This window comes from Catharus ustulatus, chromosome 12 (assembly GCF_009819885.2).
Source record: "Catharus ustulatus isolate bCatUst1 chromosome 12, bCatUst1.pri.v2, whole genome shotgun sequence".
Classification (NCBI taxonomy): domain Eukaryota; kingdom Metazoa; phylum Chordata; class Aves; order Passeriformes; family Turdidae; genus Catharus; species Catharus ustulatus.
The window spans coordinates 8231603-8251767 of record NC_046232.1 but is presented as its reverse complement, the minus strand read 5'-3'; the positions used below and the strand labels follow the sequence as shown (position 1 = coordinate 8251767).

Genomic DNA, 20165 nt, shown 5'->3' with positions numbered 1-20165 from the left:
ACAGCTCACATGTCCCTTTTATTCCTAGAGGCAAACAGCATTTCAAAAGAGATTTGTGCAAGACCTGCCTTGGAACAGATCTAAAGTTGCTGCAAAATCACCCACACAACTTAAAACAATTATGTTGTTCCCAGCAGGGGTTTTCATCCAAAAATGCATGAATGATGGAGTATATGGATCACACCTGTTCAGTTCCATTCACAGCTTTACATTCTTTACCTCAGGTTTGAGAATACAGCAGTCTTTAATGTAAACTGCTTCCTTTCTGTTGAGGCTCCATGCTTTCGATTAGAGTTGACATGGGCAGGGGGAAAAATGAGTCCAAAATCCCCCACAGAGAGAAAAACAAGACCCTGCAGGTCTCTCAGTGGGCAATAATGCATCTGTACAGATTTGATTATTCTGCAACTGCATATCAATTCATACTATTTTTTTTTCACCAAGGCACTATACAAACAAACTTCAGGAGTGTTTTATGTGTCTCTCCATCTCTGAGAAAGCCATCCAGAGTGCAGAGGAATAAGCTCAGTAATCCTGTCACACCAGCACTGCCACCACACTGCAGCAAAGCAAAAACCACATTCCTGCTCAGCATGGGCGAAGCACTGCATGGCCTCACCCCGCTCTAAGGCTCCAGCAGCAGCTGAATGCTTGAAGAACTGGTCAATCAAACACCAGCCAGCTCTCTCCAAACAGGGGACAGAGACTTAAATAATGTTCCTACTTAGTCAGCACTTTGTTACAAGTGCTTTGTTAAAAGCTGCCAGATCCGTACAAATGTAAGGTAAACGTATCATGACAACAATTGTTCATAAACTCAAGTACCTGCTGTGCTGGGGGAACAGAACTAATGAATTAGCACTTCACCAAAATGTTCTGAGCTGCACTATTGTTTTTCTTAGGAATATGTATGACTTGGCTTGCTTTAGTTTTGGTCAAAATGACACTTTCTGTAACACAAACAACATGAAAAAAGAATACTCCTTGGTTATTTTCAATTGCTTTATTTGACATTTTACTGTTATGATGCTTTTAGTTTCAACTGCAGAGGAATTCTAAAGAATTGCAGGATGAATGTCTAACGAGTGCCTCTTTCTGGGAAAGATGTAACCAATTTTAAGGGTGCTCAAGATACATAAGAACCTGCAAAAGCAGGTGCAAAAAGACAGGCTGGAAGGTTTTAGCCTCCAAACATTGATGTCACTTTTACTTGGCTGAAGGTGCTCTACAACCATTTTCCAGCATCACTACAACTGCAGCATTTTGAGAGCATGAACTGACAGGCACACTGTGAGAATGAGTTACTATGGGACATGCTAGGCAGAAAATGATAATCCCACCCAGAAAGGGGACACAAAAGGGAAGCAGCAGGTCTGATGTGGTAAGAACCTTGCACAACAGGCCAGGCAAGGAAACAGCAGGTTCTGGACTTTGTTTCCAGAAAACCAGGAGACACTAGGAATGGAAGAGGCAGGAAATGGAACAACAGTTAGTTTTGCAATTGCATTTGCATTTCAGCATCACCAAACCAACAAGCAGGCAGCTAGATCTCAAAGGTTATCTCAGTTACACAAATGAATGAAAAGCAGCATGGAAGTGGAAAAAAATGAAGAATAAAAGCAGGAATGTTGCAGATGGTTATTCAACACTCCCCATACGGGAGGACCTTTGTGCAGTTTCAACTTCCATGCAAAAAACCACAGCACCATCTCTATTCCCTCATTTCCTAACATTTTCATGCTCCATGGTAAGGAAATACTGTAGATAAATAAAGATTTGCAACACTATGTGAGGGAAACAGTTGAATTCTCTCAGAGGACCTGTTGCCATCCTGGGAACAAGAGCTTTTGCCTCACAAGTAACCTCTTTGCACTCTCATCAGAAGCTGCTTTCAAGTTAGAGCACTGAAGCAAACCTCTGTATAAAGTGAATAAACTCCAGAGTAAACTGGGGAAAGTAAAGCAAGCATTTTTAATTTAATCAGTTCCTCACTGCTTACTCCATCCTCAACCATTCCCCTGTTCCTCTAATAAATACATTAAGCCACACTGGTTTCCAAGTGTGTTTCCATGCTTTTTCACTAACTTATAAACAGGAAATTCAGAGCAATGCTCAGCATCCTCCCTAACCACTTTGGGACCCACCTCCTTCCTCACAGCCCAACCTTGACATCTGGAACACATCACTGCACTGCGCCTACTCTTCACAGGATCAAGGAATTATGAATGACAGTCCTACACAGATACATTTTCCAACTGTTTCTGACAAAACAGGAGCCACAAGAGTTTCACCCACAAATTTGTTCATATTCACAGGTGGAAAATATCCAGGAGTTTGATCATCCACTGATTCAGCAACACTTTCAAATTCAGAAGGGCAAGAAAAAAGAGCACACTTCTATTTCTGCCCACAGAAATATCCACCAAAGGGTAAAGGAGAAGATAATAAGAATCACACAGAATAATAAAAAATGTACATTTCTTTAAGGAATAGTTTGGTTTTCCAGAAGATAAAAATCTCCAGCAGATAAGCAAACACATGAAAATGCATATTAAGAGGAATAAAAATAATAATTGCTTTTAAAGTTTAAAATCTAAACACTGCAAAAGGAATCAGTTTCACATGTGCAGGTAGAATATTAATGAAATGGCATCTCAAAGAAAACATGTGCAGGTACTCCTGCTAAAGAAAGTATAAAGTTGTGCTCTGCCTATATGGGTGGTGCAATACATGCTGGGCCAGGTTCTTTGTTTAATTCCATTAAAGCACACACTGTAAATGGCCAGAGAAAAATAATCACAGCTTCTTAAAAAAACCCCAAAACAATATAGATACAGATATACTTCTCTTTTGGAACAGGAAAATTCTCAGCTACCTTCTACCTTGTTTCATAGGCCAGATACCTGGAATATAGGAAATAATTCTCTAAGAGGTTAGACTGCCAAGCTTATGAAGGATACCAGATACATCCTGCATTAGAGAGGAGTAAATAAATTACCTTGATTAGGACAATTAGAAGTCAATGGAGAAGGTCATCTACCAGACACCTGAAGATATCTCCTAATCATTGTTAGATAAGTGAAGACCACACAGACATGATACAAATGGGACTATAAAACTACATCATTCATCTTACATGATATGATAAGGATACACAGGGGGGAGGCAGGAAAGAAGTGCAGTGCAGAATTCAATCCACCTTTTCATCCTTTGGATTGGGAAATACGTGGGGTTTTGTTTTTCATAGTAAGTAAACACTTTCCCTTGCTAATCTGGTTGTTGATTGGAAGATACAACAACCTTTTTCCAGCAGTCACTGACATTCTTTAGTATTACTGCTTTTCTGTAATATTGAGATCTAAACTAACAGGGTTCATGTATAGAGGATTTATAACATTTTGTTCTTCTAGTTACTTCTTAGCAAATTAAAGACTTTCTCATTATTTAGGCACCATTGAAATATCCAAAAATTTTGAAGTTCACTAGAAGTTATTCTGAAAGCAGCTAATCACAAGGCATCATGGCCTTTGGGAGCAGGACTAATGTCCTCATTCTTCCAGCAACCAGTGAAAACATCCTGTTCCCCAGAAAATTTACTGGTTATCAAAGTTACTGACTGAACAACTAAGCCATGTCCATTTCTAGTGAGCTGGAAAACTCTAGTATCTATGGATATCAGGCACAACATCAGGAATAATAAAAAATTACTGGTGAAAATATTTAATCAGAGGGATTTCTTGAAAGAATGTAACAAAAAGGACAAAATAACTTCATAGTTATCTGCAGGAAAGCAAGGGAAACTAACAGTTAAAACCTCATCCAGCAACTAGAGAAAGTTATTCTTCTACTCCTCAAATCCAGCATCACAGAGAGGCTAAGCAAAGAAAGGTACAGAATGGACAGAGATGGAAGGATGGATCTAGATTGATAAAACTGAGGCTCACAGGTAGCATTCACTTCTCTCAAGCTTTTAAACATCAGAAAATGTTGACAGAAGCATCCTTGCAGGTGCTGAGCTCACTGGACCTACCCAAGATCATGCTGCCAAGGGGAGCCAGTCAGAGCAGTGCAGGCAGGCAGCAAGACACTTCAAAGAGTCTGAGAGCTGGGTGGCAGCTGTGAATAATCTGCTTCTAAGAGGTCTCAAAAAGAAACTGAGCCTTTAATTTCAGAGTCTGTAATATCTACAGTCTGAGAAAGATTTTCAGCCAGTACTAAGCAGGACTTGTTCAGTAAATATGTTTGGAGATAGTGTATGTGATGCTTCCATGTTTCATAAATGCTATGAAAAGTTTAGAAATAACTTGCTGAGAATACTCTGGCCATGACTTAACATGCCCATTACATAATAAAACACCACTTCTGCCTGAAATAAGCTGTATTCAATAGGTCACAACCTGTTCTCTTCAAGAAGTCACTAACATGTGACAGCAAAGCAGAAATCTTCACAGAAATCTTTGCAAGACAGCAAGATACAGCCACTTTGAAGCATGCTTGTGGCTCAAAACTACCACTCAAACTAAAGCAAAGCTAAAACTATGGTGGTTGAGTGGGCTTTTCTTTCAAGGATTGAAATCCAAGCCCCTACTTCCACCCTGTCCTCCACTTGATCAGCTCCGGAACTGCAGCACAAATTAACACTGCCCAAGGCTTCAGAGGCCCTGCAGTCTGCCAAAATACTCAGACAGTGCTTGGGCAAAATGTTGGCTTCAATTTGTATCCTAGCACAGCTTTCTAGAGCCTCCAGGAAGGCATAATTCAAAAGAAGCACTGATTAAGCAGGCTGAACTGCTCAGCACAAAGCTGCCATTCAAAAAGCCTGCTGTTTTTCAACCTGAGTTGCCAACAATATTTATCTCACTGCTCAGATCAGAATCCCATAATACAGCATGAATTATAGTTAAAGCCTGATACACAACAAAGACTCCTGAGATAAACAGCACAGCAAACCAGAATTTCTTACATTAATTGGTGTTATATAGAAATATATGAGCAAGAAAAGCAAAAAGCAGCACAATTCTACTGCCACAGCTTACCCATACCTTTCCTTTTAGTTATGCCCAGGTGGAGGGAGGGCCCCAGGATGGCTGTAGAGTAAAATCCCACCTGAAACCTGGCAGCTGTTGCCAGTTTCATGCTGTAGGTGCCTTCCTAAAGAATTCTTTCATAACATTTCATGCACACAAAGCATCCTCAAGTTTCTCTTGAACTGACCTGCAGTAACAGGCAATTCCCTACCTCTACCCTTAGAAGGCTTCAGTTAAAATTCAGAATGGTTCTGTTTATAACTAATAAATGTTTCATAAGCATCAGTTAGCTTACAGAACAACTACCTCTAAAACCCAAGTTCCAGAAAAAATATACAAAGCTTTTCTATGAAAATAAATTGCCAGTCAGAATGGTCTAATTGATCCAAGCAGTGCAAGTTTCCTGTCACAAACTGTCAGGGAAATGCATATGCAGTTATCACACCACAGTGCATACAGACTGTGCTGTCTTGGTGAGACACCAAATAGAAATGTTGCCCGCTTGTAAAGAACTCAAAAATCTTACACAAACTGGCAAACCACCAATTCTACACCATAACTGAGGAAGGCATCAAATCCCTGAAATGAAGAATGGAATATAAAGGGTAAGTACATAAAGGGTAAGGAAATAATCTATTCAGCTGTGCCCTTCAGTGCACAAGTCACAGGAAATGGGAGTCTGTAATGGCATTGTCCCACAAGAATTTCTGTATGAAAAGTCTCATTAAAGTAGGTGCTGGTGTTTCATCATCTGCTAAAAGACTGACTTTGGCGTGCAGCATTTGGTTTGATTTTAAATCAGTGCATGTGATTCACTACAGAAGAAACTAAGAATCCAGTAATGAGATCCCAGTAAAAGCAAATAACTATGTGAGAAAAGAAAATCTCAGTTTGCACTAATCAGTGCAGCTGCAGTGCCTGTAGTGGAGGCGTGCTAACCCACTCACTCCCAGAGAATTTCCTCACCAAGATCCCAGTTCTTCTGTTTATACTAACAGTTGCATCACAGTGTATCAAAACAGATCTTTTTAAAAAGAAATTGTATCTCTATGACACAGTGCCTAAACAAAATTCAGAAGCAGGAACTACACTGTTTCCTAGTTATGAAGAAAAACATTTTAGACCAAATAAAAGTTACTCCTTTTTCTCCTTCCCATTGTCTAGAGCTTGATGCTCTCCTCCTACTAGGATACCTTCCAGATCTTTTTCCGTTAACTGTTTTAAGATTTTCTGAGTTCATTCCAAGTTTTCTATAGTTTCAGAACTTCTGTTGGTCTTTTTTTCTAAAGAAAAGAAATTACAATTTCTTTTTAATGCAATTGTTAGTGACATGCTTAAAGAAGCCCAGCTGAATTAGATTCCCCATTTGCCTTTACCAGGCTTAATTTCTAAGCATATTTTGTTTAAGATAATGTTATAAATTAAAGGCATGTTGGAAACATGCAAATATATGGAAATCCAACAAGAATATGATGAGGGAAAGGGTGGCAGCACCAAATACTAGCCTATTGTTTTGCAGTGTACAAAAGAATCCAACATTATCAAAGTTTAATCCCCAAATAACTAAGGCTATTAGAAATCACTATACTAAAATGTGCTAGAAATAGTTTCTGTAACACACATTCAAAATGCACATGTAATGCAATAAATGAAAGTATTGTGTAAATTACAGTGAAGCAGCTACAACAACCAATCCATCCACACTGCACAGGAAAAACAAAAAGAGTGAGCCAAGATCCATGTTTACAAAATCCTCTTTCCAGTTACTTTATATAAACTTTTCATACACTGGGGACGTCTATAAGGAAACTATAAGAAAATATATTTATTGAACTACATTTATGAATTTCTCACTTCTCTCTCATAAACACAAGTCAGATGGTGATGATCTGGAGGAGAAAAATCATCTTAAGACATTCTATGCTAGACATCAAAACCCTAGGAAAGCCTTGTGACCTCCACAGAAGTGGAGAAGAATGCTGTTTTCTGTTCTCTGAACAACTCCTCCTTGGTTATTTACAGTCTACAAAAACTGGAGTTTTGGTCCATGATTAGAAAAATGCTGGCAAACACATGGCTAGAAAGGATGCCTGATTACAAAATCATGCCTGGGGTGGCATGACATGACTTAGTCAGAGGGGTACAGATATTCTGATCTTCTTCCAAAGGAGATACAAAACACAGTAATAACAGCCCACCTTCCCATTGCTTTTACCATTCATTTTAAGATTCAAGTCATTACTATATGACTGAACAAGGAATGTGAACTAGATGAGCTCTCATGGTTCCTTGCTATTCTTTTTTTTTTGTAATTAAAAATAACAGCCTGTGCAACTCACCATTTTCATGCCTTTAATCACCCCTTTAGCAAACATGATAACAAACATGCTGGTGCACAATGCAGTTAAAAAACCCCACCATTCTAAAGGACTGTTTCATTCAGTATAATTTATCTTTAAATGCTAATGGGAACACAGGAAGAAATAGAGGGGGAAAAAATTCAAGCACTGCAACATTTCAAATGACCGAGTTACTTTGTTCAGTATTCTAAATGTTATTTGCACAGCACAGTTACTATCAGGGGTCTAATTTCACCTTCTAACTGCAGAACAAGTTTGACTTAACACAGAAGAAAATGTAGGCTGGTGACATGGGACCATAACAGGCATCTTAGGGCTACAGGATTCAGACTCTGCTCACTGCAATCATTTTATTTATTTTGTTTGATGCCTAAAGAGGCTACCTAGAACAGAGGCTAGACAGTGTTAAAGGAATAAAGTAGGTATTTTTTTAAAAAGGCCTACAAAGGATTCACCTTGGGCAATACAAGAGCCTGGCCATGGCTCCACCCAAGATGGATCCTGGTCCCGAGTTTTCACACTTTTATAAGTTTTAGTCTATTTACATTTTGGGGTTAATTGTCCAATTAAATTACAGCTTCAGGTTATAGAGTCCCATCCTCCCAGATTTCTCTCCTCAATTCACTGCTGTTTGCAGTTTCTGGGGCTGAAGCTGCAATGGTGTCCTTGATTCTCAGGCTGGAAAAGGATTGTTGTGTCTAACTAAACTGAAGAAAACTTGATAATGTTTTGTATGAAGTTCAGAGTTATGTACTAATGCAGTACAGAATCCGGAAAATATGAAAGCTAAAACTTAAGGCATCATGTCAATAAAGTTACCCTGGTTTGTATTGAAATCTGATTTATTTATGAAAAGCAGTGACTAAATATGTACCAAAAGAACTACAATTTTGTTATTTAGCCCCAAAGCCTGTGTTACATAAGTGTACTCCCCAGCTTTACTTTTCCCTCTAGAACATGAGGATGCAGCAATGCTGAACTCTCAAAATAAGAGTATTCCAGGCAGCTTGTTAAAGTCAGCAATGGTGTTTCAAAACTCTGAACAGAAGAACAGCTGGCACAGTCAGCTCAAGGAAAACAATGTAATAAATCTTCTGAAAATAAACAGAAAAGAGAAAGTGTTTACATACCTATGTTTAACAGCTGTGAATGGATCTGTAGTTTTCCAAACGTGCTTCAGTGGCAAGTTTCCTGACACAGTTCAGATCTCTTGAATACCATAGTCATGCAAAAAGAGCCATTTCTCATCTACAGGAAGCATCAGCAGAGAAAGAAACAAAACCAAAATAATGTAGTACAGACTAATAGCTCTAATATTCCCAGGGCATGGGAAGCTGCCAGCCCCACACAACCACCCTCCCCACCTAATTACATTCAGCTGCTTGTCATGTGGTCTTGCTGACCGATCAAGTGATCTCTTTTCCCCCTTTTAAAAGTAAGCAAAGTAGCTAACTAGATCACCCTAACCAGGTAACACACCTCGAGCCTTTGCATAAACTACTGACCCTCCTCCTTGTCTTAGGAAGTTGTATATGTGAGCATAACTTTTTCTGAGTATACAAAATATAAAATACAGAAAACACAATAGTCTACTATATTGAAACACAGCAAGCACCAAAGTTCCCCAAACTGATTTTATTTCTCACCTTTACAGAGAACAGAAAAAGTTACTGATTCCAAAACTGGCACAGACACCAGAGAGAGACCATGTGAGCAGGATTTGGGGCACAGGGGCAGCTGTACCACAGGGCTTTGTAGGCACCTGTATCTTTGTCCAGCCCTTTCTGCTGAACCATTTCTGATGGCAACAAGCTCCAAGGAGAGATCAGAGTCAGGATGGTGCCAGAAACTTTCTGAAGCACAGACACTAAACCTACAACCTCCTGCCCCTGCACAGTCCTAAGAGACACATGCAGACATTTTAAACATTTAAATAACTTCAAGGAACTAAAGCTACTGATTTAACAGGTAAACCGACTCTTCAATGAGTCAGTTCACAAGGGCCTGTTAACACAGGCCCCCCAAGAGGCAGAATTCACAGGTCTGCCCCAATTCCTCACTGGATGGAGGGCCCTGCTCTGGGTCCAGGGGATGAGACAGGACCTTCCCAACCCTCTGCAGTCCCACCAGACCTCATCCCCTCTCAGACTCCTCAGCATTACAGATGCTCACAGGAGAGCACTGAAAGGTAAGTTTTGCACTCACCATGTAAGGCTTAGCTGATGTGAGCTTTTGCAGACAAATCTCCATGGACAATCCTTTCTTGTCTCAGTTTCTTTCCTCAAGCTGCTTCAAGAGCAGCAAATAAAGGAAATTAAGGTGGTGTCTCCAATCTTCTAATTTAAGAAGTGCTGCAGACAGGCTGCTACAAATATTTAACATATGGATTCATCTACCAGTAACAAAGACAATTTTACAAGATTCTTAACTCTCACTTGTTTCATTGCTCAACTATGTTGCCTCCTTTCATGTGAATCAAGGCAATTTTTATTTTCCTTGCCCTGGTGAACATCTAAGATCTGTTATACAGAGCTGGAACACTTTTTCATGCCATGCCTTAGCATTTTTCCAGAATTAACTAAAATCCATTTATTTGACCTTTAGTAGCAGGTTGTAATTTTTCAAACTCTACCAATTCTTGGCTCAATCCATTCTTCTATAAATTTCACCAGTTTTAGAGGAATAGAAAAGGCCCTTTTTTTGCACCCACATGCAATTAAAAAACAGAATTATGGTTGATTTTTAGCAACGTGCACATTTTTAATCTTCAACTGCTTGCTTCCCTGATCAATACTGCCACATTTGCTTAACTGTGAAGAAATATTCAGACCACAAGCACCCTAGAATGTCTGGTAACTGCTCCAGAGTGCAGAAGGAGGAACAGGATAAGAAGTGTTGACAGACAAAGCAGCAACTCTTCTGCCATGTTGCAAACAGCCCTGGGGGGTGACTGCACACACTGAGCACAAACTGTCTGTCTGGAAGTCTCAACCAGCAATGTAAAAGGACTTCAAACTCTTCCACACAGTCAGATGTTTACCATCTTTAATGGAAAAACAATTCATAAACAATCCTCAGACTTCATTGCTTTAATTCAGGATGAAATGAGGCTGCTCAACTTGTCTTTTATGGTGTGAGGAACACCAACTAATTCTTTCTCCCTACCAGGCAAGGGTTTTACCTGAAACAGTAAGACTTTGTCAAAAAGGTACAGCTGAAATAAACATTTTTTTGAGGGTGAAGTTATGTTGATTTCCAACTGGAGAGTTATAAACTGGGAGGACATCAATGTTTGGTTATTTATAATGTCTATTTTTAAATAAACACGTTTGCAGTCTCTCAGCAAATGCTGCACAGGCAGCTGAGGCAGCCCTGCAGTGGTGGCAGGAAGCAAACACAAACCAAGCAGCAACAGCTGGAACAGGAACCACTGCAGGCAGCCCAAGGTGAACCTTCCTCCCACTGCTACCCCAGTCCTAGGGGGTTGTAAGAGCTTGGACAATTTCTTAGTTTATTTGGGGATCAAAATTACTGAAACTGTGAAATGTAGTTTTGAAGCTCCAGCTCTACAAAGGAATGCCTATCTATTCACTTATTAAATATTCCCAATGTTTTTACAACTTCTATGAACAGGTTGCATGAACAAGATGATCTGAATGCATGGAATTTATGGTTTACTTGTAAAACTTTCCTATAAAACTTTCCTATGCTTTACAGACCTAGGAATTTAGGAGGAAATTTGAAGAGCTAAACACAGTGAACAGCATGGAACATTCTTCACTATAAGCATCAGAATATTTGCCTTCATACCCTTGAGAAAATTTGCAGGTGTCTAAACTCTCCTGTAGCAGATATTTCTTCTATAAGAAAAATGCTGGATTGTTACCTGCCTGCAGAATTAAAGACATCTGCCACTGGAGAGAGGAATAGGAGAAGAATTGGATCTAGTAACAGCCCATTTCAGATAATGCTACAGAACACATCCCTGTTTCCAAAGCCAAAAGCTGTGCCTAACATCAATGTCATCTGCCCCTGCTCTGCAGTAACATGCCAGTGCCTCAGGACAGAACTAAAAGGACCAAAGGACCTGAAAGGAGGAGATAAATTCCATATAAAGAATTATTTTTCTTTTACTTTCCTCTCACCAATATCCTTTCAGGAAAAACAAAAACAAAAAAAGACAACCCACACTCACAAAATCAGCTTTCACACCAGAACTGTTATAGCTGAACTTTGCCAGGACCAAATCATGAAAGATCCCTTCAGTGATTAAAATAAAAGTAGGTCAGGCAGGGCTTCCTGCTACCCAAAGGCACAACTGCTAAATATTTAGTAATATTATAAAGTAAAACTTTCATTATGTTCTTTCCACTGTAAGCCAATCTAGGCAATTTCTAGTAATGATGACAGAGCTTTCTCTTAGCTTAGCATGTGATAAAGGATTGATATATTTAAGATCTGTAGCATTTTACATAGAAAGGAGGTTCTTAAAAATAATCCCCTCCAAGAGAGGCTCCATCCAAGAATCCAAGAATTACCAGGGTCTCTTCAACAATAAAAGGTTAACAGTAAAATAATCAACAAATGAAAAGCATAAGTTTTGCTTTCATAGATCATCGTACTGCCTAAAGACAGAAATCCTTTGCAGCAGCTGGGCACTCAACATCAGCATTTTGAAAAACTTTAGACGAAACTCTGTCATCAAAAAAAAAAAATTGCTTCCCAAATAAGATTAATATATGGTTATATTTGACCTCAGAAAAGATTAGTAGAATTATCCCAAACAAGTGGCTGTAATTGATCTGTCAGTTCTGTCAAAACTGCAAGTTTCTGCCTCCACACCTCTTTCTATCAATGCCCATGCATGCAGTCTGTCCCAAGGCAAAGCCCAGCTTTGATGACTATTCCAGATCTGAATCAAAAGGGGAAGGAAAGAACCCATTAATACCTGAACCAGGTTCTCTCTCTTATTACAGCTCTGAAATACCAGAAAGGAAACAGTATTAAAATAGTATTGTACATGTCCTTGTATAAGATGTTACAACACCAAGAAATTGTCAAAACAGGTTTATTTAAAATGGCAATAAAATGTGTATGAATAAACATGATTATTTTTTCTGACTGAAATGAGTAAATGTGATCATTTTGCATGCAGGAAATGGTATTTGGCAACATTCACACCACTCAAATTATGTAATCTGTACTCAAAGGAACATTTAACCAAAAGACATATGAATTATTTGACATGCTACAGTTCTTCTGTGAGACTACATTGTTCATATTTTGTAACATTTATGAAGTGAATGCCTGACTGCATGAAGAGAGCACCTAGAGCAGCACTGCATGAGACACCAGTGGCCCTGCATTGGGTGAGGAGCTGTAAAAACCCACCAATAACCTGATGTCTCTTTCTTCATCCTGAAGAGCTACAAATCTCATTTTTGATCAATGATCTTTATCTACTTTAAAGGGTTGATGACTAAGTGAACTTTTTAATGAAAAAACATAGTATCTTTACAGGAAGCTGCTGTACCAGTTTAAAGGAACCTGTGCACTATAGCTACTTAAGAAATTATTTTCAATGTTTTACAATTCTATACTAATACAGCTTTGAAAGTTTCTGTCATACTTCTATCAACACTGCAGCTTAATTGATGTGTGTTTATTCTTGGCACTACCTGATCCAACACATTACTTGAAAACCAAGAGCAGAGCTGGCTTTTCTTTCCAGCACAAGACGACACTGTTCACATCTTTTCTGAATCTACTCAACAGGTTCATCACTCTCCTCACAAGATACAACAGTGCCTTTTGCACTTTAACTCTGCTCTCAGGAGGAAAAAAGGAAAGGTTAATTATGTGAACTATGTGACAGAGAAGTCTGCTTCTTCTGAGCTACAGCAAAGAATTGCTTCTGCAGTGTATTGTTTGATCTTCCATGCAATGAAGACATGAAACCAAATTAAATATCTGTGATGCCTGTTTTTTCTACCATTTCTTAAAACATGAACACCATTAACATATTCATATGTTCCTTCATATTCCCATTCACTCAGTGGCTCCCCAGGTTAACTAACCTGACTGGTTGATCTGCTTTCCTTCAGGGTGTGCAGGAGGAATGGGTGGGCTTGGAAAGGTGGTGATTCTACAGTACATTACCAAGGTAGATCTTTCAGTTCCATTGGGCCCATTCCACTCCCTGTGTTACTCCCAATTACTAAAAACGTTACTGCTCCCATTCTTCATGCTCCCACAGTTTGCCAGGCTGAAGAAAAATTCCCTAAGGCTCAACACACCACACTGGAGATTATGAATGCAATAAGGACTTCTTGGAACAAATTTGCAATGCAAAAAACAAAGCTGAAATGAGCACATGCCTCTTAGCCTTGTTTCCTAAGGAAACAAAGCTCATTAGGGAGGGACAGAGACACTGAATTTCTATTATCTCTGTCTTCTCCCCCCATATTTGAATCTGCTGATCAGCTTTAACACTCCTTTACAGAGGGGAAGAAACCACAAAGATCTGAAATTTCTGAGCACTTTGTGAAAAAATGGTGAAAAAATGGCAGACTGGATAAAGGGAAGAGTGGGCTGTGTGCCTCCCCTGAAAGCTGGGGAAAAAAGTCACTGGGAAAGCAGTCACAGTTTCCAGTTCTGCAAGGGGAACCCACCAGCTGCCCAGGTTGTACCTGCTGCAGCACAAACTGTGACAGTCATTCAATTTTACATTTACTTTCAAGTTGGATTTAAAAGACACTATCTATTTTAAAAGCAAATTAAATTGAACTGCATCAATCATTAAAAGGTGAATGGAATAAAACCAGTGGAGTTTTGCCATATCAGCAGTTCAGATTTGGGGGAGGAGTTGTCTTTCAAAATCTACTAAAGAGCATGACTGCACTTTTGCTGCACCTTCTTTTCACAGGCGTTCCAAAGCCTGCTCTGCAGCTCCTCCTGACACACAGCAGGATATCCTGGGAGCTCTATCCAAACTATCAGAGAAAGATTTCTATTCACCTCTTCCATTTCATAGCTAGAAACTACTACTTTAACAACTCCAACTTGAGCCTGTATTTATCCAAACTAAAATTATGATAATTTTGCTATGAAATTCAGAAGAAATAGAATCAAATCAGGAGGTACTATCTTCAAACTTGGTTAACACCATCTCTGTACAGAGATGTCCATCCTGACACCATTCCAAGAAAAATATGGAAAAATTAAGTATTAGTCAGACAGTTCATGCCCCAACAGAAAAGACCTGTCAAGCTGAATCAGTGTTAGAAGAGAAAGTCAGTGGAGCATGTGCTGTTATGTGCACAGGATCTGAAAGTGCTGCATGAGAAACTGTTTGAAATGGATAATACCAGCAAGGCCAGAACTACTCTGCTATCTGGATTTTGGGTCATATTCAGTCACACATAAAGTTTGGTTTAGAACAAAACAAGTGGGGGTGGGGGAGGAGGAATTATGATTAGCCTTTGCAATTAAAATAAAACAAAACCAAGCCACCATAAAAAGACCCCAGTTATGCAGCCTTTGCTATAATCTGCATTCTGAATGTTATCTAGGCTTCCAAGCAGACAGGGAAAGCACCAGCCACTGGCAATAACTGTAGCAGCAAATCATCTCACGCAAAAAAGCATTTCACAGCACAAGCAGTCCTACAGCTGTGAGCCAAGAGAGATACCCTGAAATTCTTAAAATGCACCACTCTCCATGAGAGTCACACAATTATCAGCAGGGATCTCCAGGAGGAAAGTAAATGCTCTCAGCAATTACCAATATAAAGTACTATACTAGCAAGACTGGTGGAGACACATGAGAAAAAAAGAAAACTTGCATTTTTTTATCCATAAAAAGAAATGAAGTTTTCTTTCCCCCCTTCCCACCATACATGTTTTATTAATCCTTATCACTGCTAACAGCCTTCAGTCTAGTTCAAATATTCCCTTTCCCCAAGGATGTTATTGGAATGAATTGTTTTCTTCCTTTCAGTTCACAGAGCAACCGTTTTCCTTACAGTCTTTGGGTGATAAGGGAACCAAATGAAACATCTCACAGTTATGAAAATAAGCCAGGCCTTCAGAGTGAGACTGGGCTGACTTTGGACAACAGCACTTCTCCAGAGAACCTTCATCACCTTCTAATGATATATGCTTAAAGTATTATAAAAATTGTGCATCCATCGTTTTCAATTTTGCTTTGCACTCTATGTTTCTAATTCAAACCTGAAAGATGCTTACATACCTGAAAGCCTATCCTTTCCAACTAAATAAACTGCTCTAATAAAAGGCGTAGCTTTTACCCATGGAGCTCTCTCTACCTGAAAATATTACTGAAGAATCTGTTTTTATCTGCTTTGCTATTTATTTCTTTATCCTGTTATTACCTTTTAAATCAATAGCAGTACACAGCTGCAAAACTGCAGTCACATACTTCAAACCTAATTTGGACTCAGCTACTTGATTTGTGTAGCAGTGTCCTTATACCCATCCAGTGTTTTATTTTTTACATTAAATATTTCAGCAAGGTGTACTCCTTGCAGTACTTTCATTCACATATCACAGTTACACAAATAATTACTGCAGAAGCGTACAGTTATTTTCAAAATACTTTTTGCACGTGCCCACAAATTTAACTTTTAATTTAAAAATACTGGTTACATATTAACCAACTTCTTTTGTCCATTGCAAATCACAGGTTTCTAGAAAAGTTGTACCCCTGCTAAGTTTGTATCTTCACTGCTACTTCCTGCCCCTTTACTACCTTACTACCTCTTCACATTGTCTTCAAAAGTGCCTTTTTCTGACACGCTTCATTCTTACCCATTTCTCATCAGTAAAAGTATCAGATATAGAGAAGGAAAACTGCTATGGGAAATGGGTTTGCAAGCTCAGGAAAATATCACTGCACTGGTGTACACTTTGATATTATCCTCAGAGCCGTAGAAGCAAGGATATTTACTGGGTTTCTTTTCCTCCTGTAGTCTAAAATACTGAAGAACTTGTTAGGTCAGCTCCAGAGTGCTGAAATTTGCCAGTATGTGAAAAGAATTCCACCACCCAGGATATGCAAAACTGTCACACACACCCCAAAGCATCCCCAGCCCTTTGAAGCCACAACAATACCAAAGGAAAAAAAGTATGCTGGTTATATGTCATATTTTAATCTATATGCCATAAGGCTTATTAGCATGGAAAAGAAATCACAGACACTGAGACTACCTATTACTATAAATCAAAAGTAAATTCTGCTGTTTTATGTATGAAAACACAACAATGTAAGGGTGTTCCAGAAAAGAAAGTCAGGGCTAGGACTTATTCACAAAGCTCCACTGGAGATAAAAGGATCATTAAAGCATTAAGTGATCTCAGCTGATTTAACATGGTTCAAGTTAGTCCTGCCTCCTGACAGGGATGCAGTTCTGACTAAGAAGAAAAAAAAAGAAATGAGGAAAAGAAACCTCATAACAAGACGCTATATCCAGAGAAAGACTGATTGGGAATATATTTGTATAAATAGAAAAAAAATGTGTTTCTGCTAAAAAAGCTGCCTTTTAGAGAGGAATTTATCAAACCATGCTGTACTTATACAACCTTTCAGGCATGTTTGAAGCCAGTGCTGCAAACTCAGATTGTATCTGCAGCACTGAGTGCTATCTACAAGACAACAGGAGCAAAAGCAAGCTCCAGAGCACCATGTATGCCCAGCCCAGGAAAAGTTTAGCTGAAAGTATTTAAGTAACCCTCTGCAGGACCAAGCACATGTACAGAGTACAATAACGCAGCTTTAATATAGAAGGGAATGTTTGATGATTCATTATTTAGATCATGAGTTTAATACATTTTAAATGCAACTTAATTAATTGCTGAGACATCAACAGGGGAAAAGCAGTTTTCATTCTTTATATTCCACCCATAGTGCAAATTTTGCCTGTTTCTTCAGAATAAATTACATAAATTCCAACTACCTCTGTTGACTGTGACAGACTGATCTCAGTAATGGTGTCGATCTGCAAGTCCAGGGTTATGCTGGAAACTTGCACACCTATCACAGGTCTTTTGTCAGCAGATACCTGGCAGGAACAGCACAACCAAGAATTCAAAGGGACACAGGATTACTGCAGATAATACTTGTTTCTGTAAATGTCAAATGCTACTTAAGAATTCTTTTATCTCATCTTATCTTCTCTTTGAAAGAAAAGGAAATGTGTAATCAAGTGATAAAAAAATGTGTTCCCGTGTTTAACAATAGTGATAAAACAAACTTGCAGTCTGGTTTTAGCCATCTGGTTCATGAGAAATTTTGTTAACTGTGAAAATAAACCAGTTTAAATTGTAGCACACCCTCTCTCCCAAACTCCTTTGTGCAAGAGATTAAGTAGATGTAAAATCAGAACCCTGAACGAGAAACACAGGAACATGCTGTTCTATTTTCCATCTTTTTAACCATGCTTTTGAGACATTCATTTAGCATTACAAATACCATTCCTACATTTACCTATCAACATTTGAAATGCATATTGCAGTATATGCTTTTTCCTGGATGGAAAACACTTGGAACACTCACAAAACTAGTAAAAGTCTGTGACAAGAAAGAAGGGCTGAGAGAAGATGTCTAAGTAAGATTAAGTTTCCAAGAAAGGGCAGAATAGATTCTGTAGGGTTTCAAAGAAAAACCTGTAAAGCATAGCAACACATCACCTTGCAGATCTAACTCCAAACTTGTATGTGTAATCCTCATGAAAATCTCCTAACCACCATCCATGAGGGAAGTGTTAGAGGAATCATACAATCAGAAAGCTCAAAATATTCCTGATACACCTCTGAGAAATAAAAATTTAGTGGTTTCAGCAGTTCTACGCATGTCCTTTATACTTTGTTAGCACCATTAAAAATACCACTTATATATTAATATACTCTAGTTAGTTACAGAGCTAGGGAAATCAATAGGTGTTTCTAATGGATTTAGTTTTCTTTAGACCCAAGATCATCAAAGTGTAAATTCAGCCCAAGCACTGCAAACCAGGCTGAAGGGCCTTGCCAGCATGAATCCTCCCCCAGACAAACGTGGGGTGCTCAGAAAGGAGCAACAGGTCTGTTCATGGTCTCACGTAAGACGCGAGTCCTGGCTAGCCAGATGTAACACCATTATAGTGCTTTCACAAGGATTTACCATTTTAAATGCCTTGTCAAAGATTTAAACCAGACATGCAACCCACTCCTCCTCTGTAGAGAGAGACGCAGGTTGAAAGCGGGGACGCCTGCAGATGCTGCAGCAGCGGCAGGAGGGGAAGGCCCGAGCGGGGCTGTTCGCTCCGGGCAGCGCCGTGAGGGGAAGCGCCCGAGGGGCGGCCCAAAGGGGGCTGCGGAGGTCTGGCCCCGACCTCCCGAGTGATCTCCCCTTTGTTACAGCCCGGAGCGCCGGCACGCAGAGCCCCCTGCCCCAAACACCCTCCCAGGCTCTGCCCGAGCCCAGCCCGGCCGCCCCTGCCCGCCGCCCCGGCCGCCTCCCCTGCCGCCCTACCTGCTCGCCTCCCGGCCGCCGGCGCTCCCGCAGCCGCGTCACACCGCACCTGCCCTTTTTTGGGTTCCGACCGTGTCTTTCCCGTCAAGGCAACATCACTTCCCGTACAGCCCGAGGTGGGGGCGGGCCGGGCGGCACCGCCCCGGCTGTCCCGGCCCCGCCGCGGCCACCTGGGCGGGCGGAGCGCGGCCCGCGGGCAGCACCGCGCGGCGCTCGGCGGCATCGGCCGGGCTGGCTCCCAGCCTTCCCTCCTCCCCGCTCTGAGACACCTCGCGCCGCTTAGCAGGAACTCATGAGAACCAAAACAGGTTTTGCAGCGAAAATCCGCGGTGCCTGGTTAATGCGCACCAGCGTGGGTTTAACGAGTTCTTCCTGCCGCCTGCTGGCTGCCTGCCTTCCCCCGCAAGGGAACAGTGCTCTTACTCTCAGCAGCTTCCCAATACACGCTTTAAATCCAGCAGTCTCAAGAATTCAGCGAGCAGAGTCTTAAGCTTAGTTACACCAGTAACCCTTTCCACCTGTATCACTTCAGGCATCCTCTTTCTTGAGGCTTTTCAAATTCAATTGCCGTCTTTATGGACAATTCCAGTCATATTTACAAAGGAAGTGCTTTCTAGACCTGAGCTACACCTCTTCAAAGTGACCTTTTCAATACATAGTGGTACTGTAAAGGAATCTGCTGGAGCCACTGCAGTAGTCTAGTGTTTGCATTAAACTTCTGGGGCAATTTGTGGCATTTCCTCATAGAATCAGGGAACAGTTTGGGTTGGAAGGGACCTTAAAGATCATCTAGTTCCAGCCCCCTGTTACCGGCAGGGACACCTTCTGCTAGACCAGGCTGCTCAAAGCCCCATGCAAACTGGCCTTGGACACTTGCAGGGATGGGGCAGCCACAGCTTCTCTGGGCAACCTGTGCCAGTGATTCACCACTCTCACTGTAAAAAATTTCTTCCTAATATCTTATCTAAACCTGCCCTCTTTCAGTTTAAAGCCACTACCCATGTAATGTCATGTCCAAACTGCATTTTCTGCACTCAACTGCACCTCCCAGCCCACCTTCTACTGCTATCCTCCCATCTCAGCTTCCATACCACTGCCTCCAGCTATAACATTGTTCCTGGTTTAAAATACAAACACACCCAGACAACTGGTTTCTTCCCTCATTCTGTCCAAACAAGATTTTGTATTAAAACCAAAACCTGGCATAAGTTTGTCCCAAGATCTCCTGGGTTTGGTTTCTTCTTAGATT

General features: G+C 40.3%; 1 protein-coding gene across 2 annotated transcripts in view; it reads right to left on the bottom strand.

The window, feature by feature from the left end:
• RAB27A (RAB27A, member RAS oncogene family) overlaps positions 1 to 19055 on the bottom strand; it is a 31106-nt gene extending 12051 nt beyond the window's left edge. Inside the window, exons 1-2 of one of the 2 annotated variants that reach the window (XM_033070860.1) lie at positions 18917 to 19054; positions 8518 to 8635 (exon numbers count right to left, since the gene is read on the bottom strand). The gene's annotated coding sequence lies outside the window, so the exon portion shown is untranslated. Of the gene's footprint in view, positions 1 to 8517; positions 8636 to 18916 lie in introns of both variants that reach the window. The other variant, XM_033070862.1, reaches the window with a different exon arrangement.
• Between the last annotated feature and the right edge of the window lie 1110 nt (positions 19056 to 20165).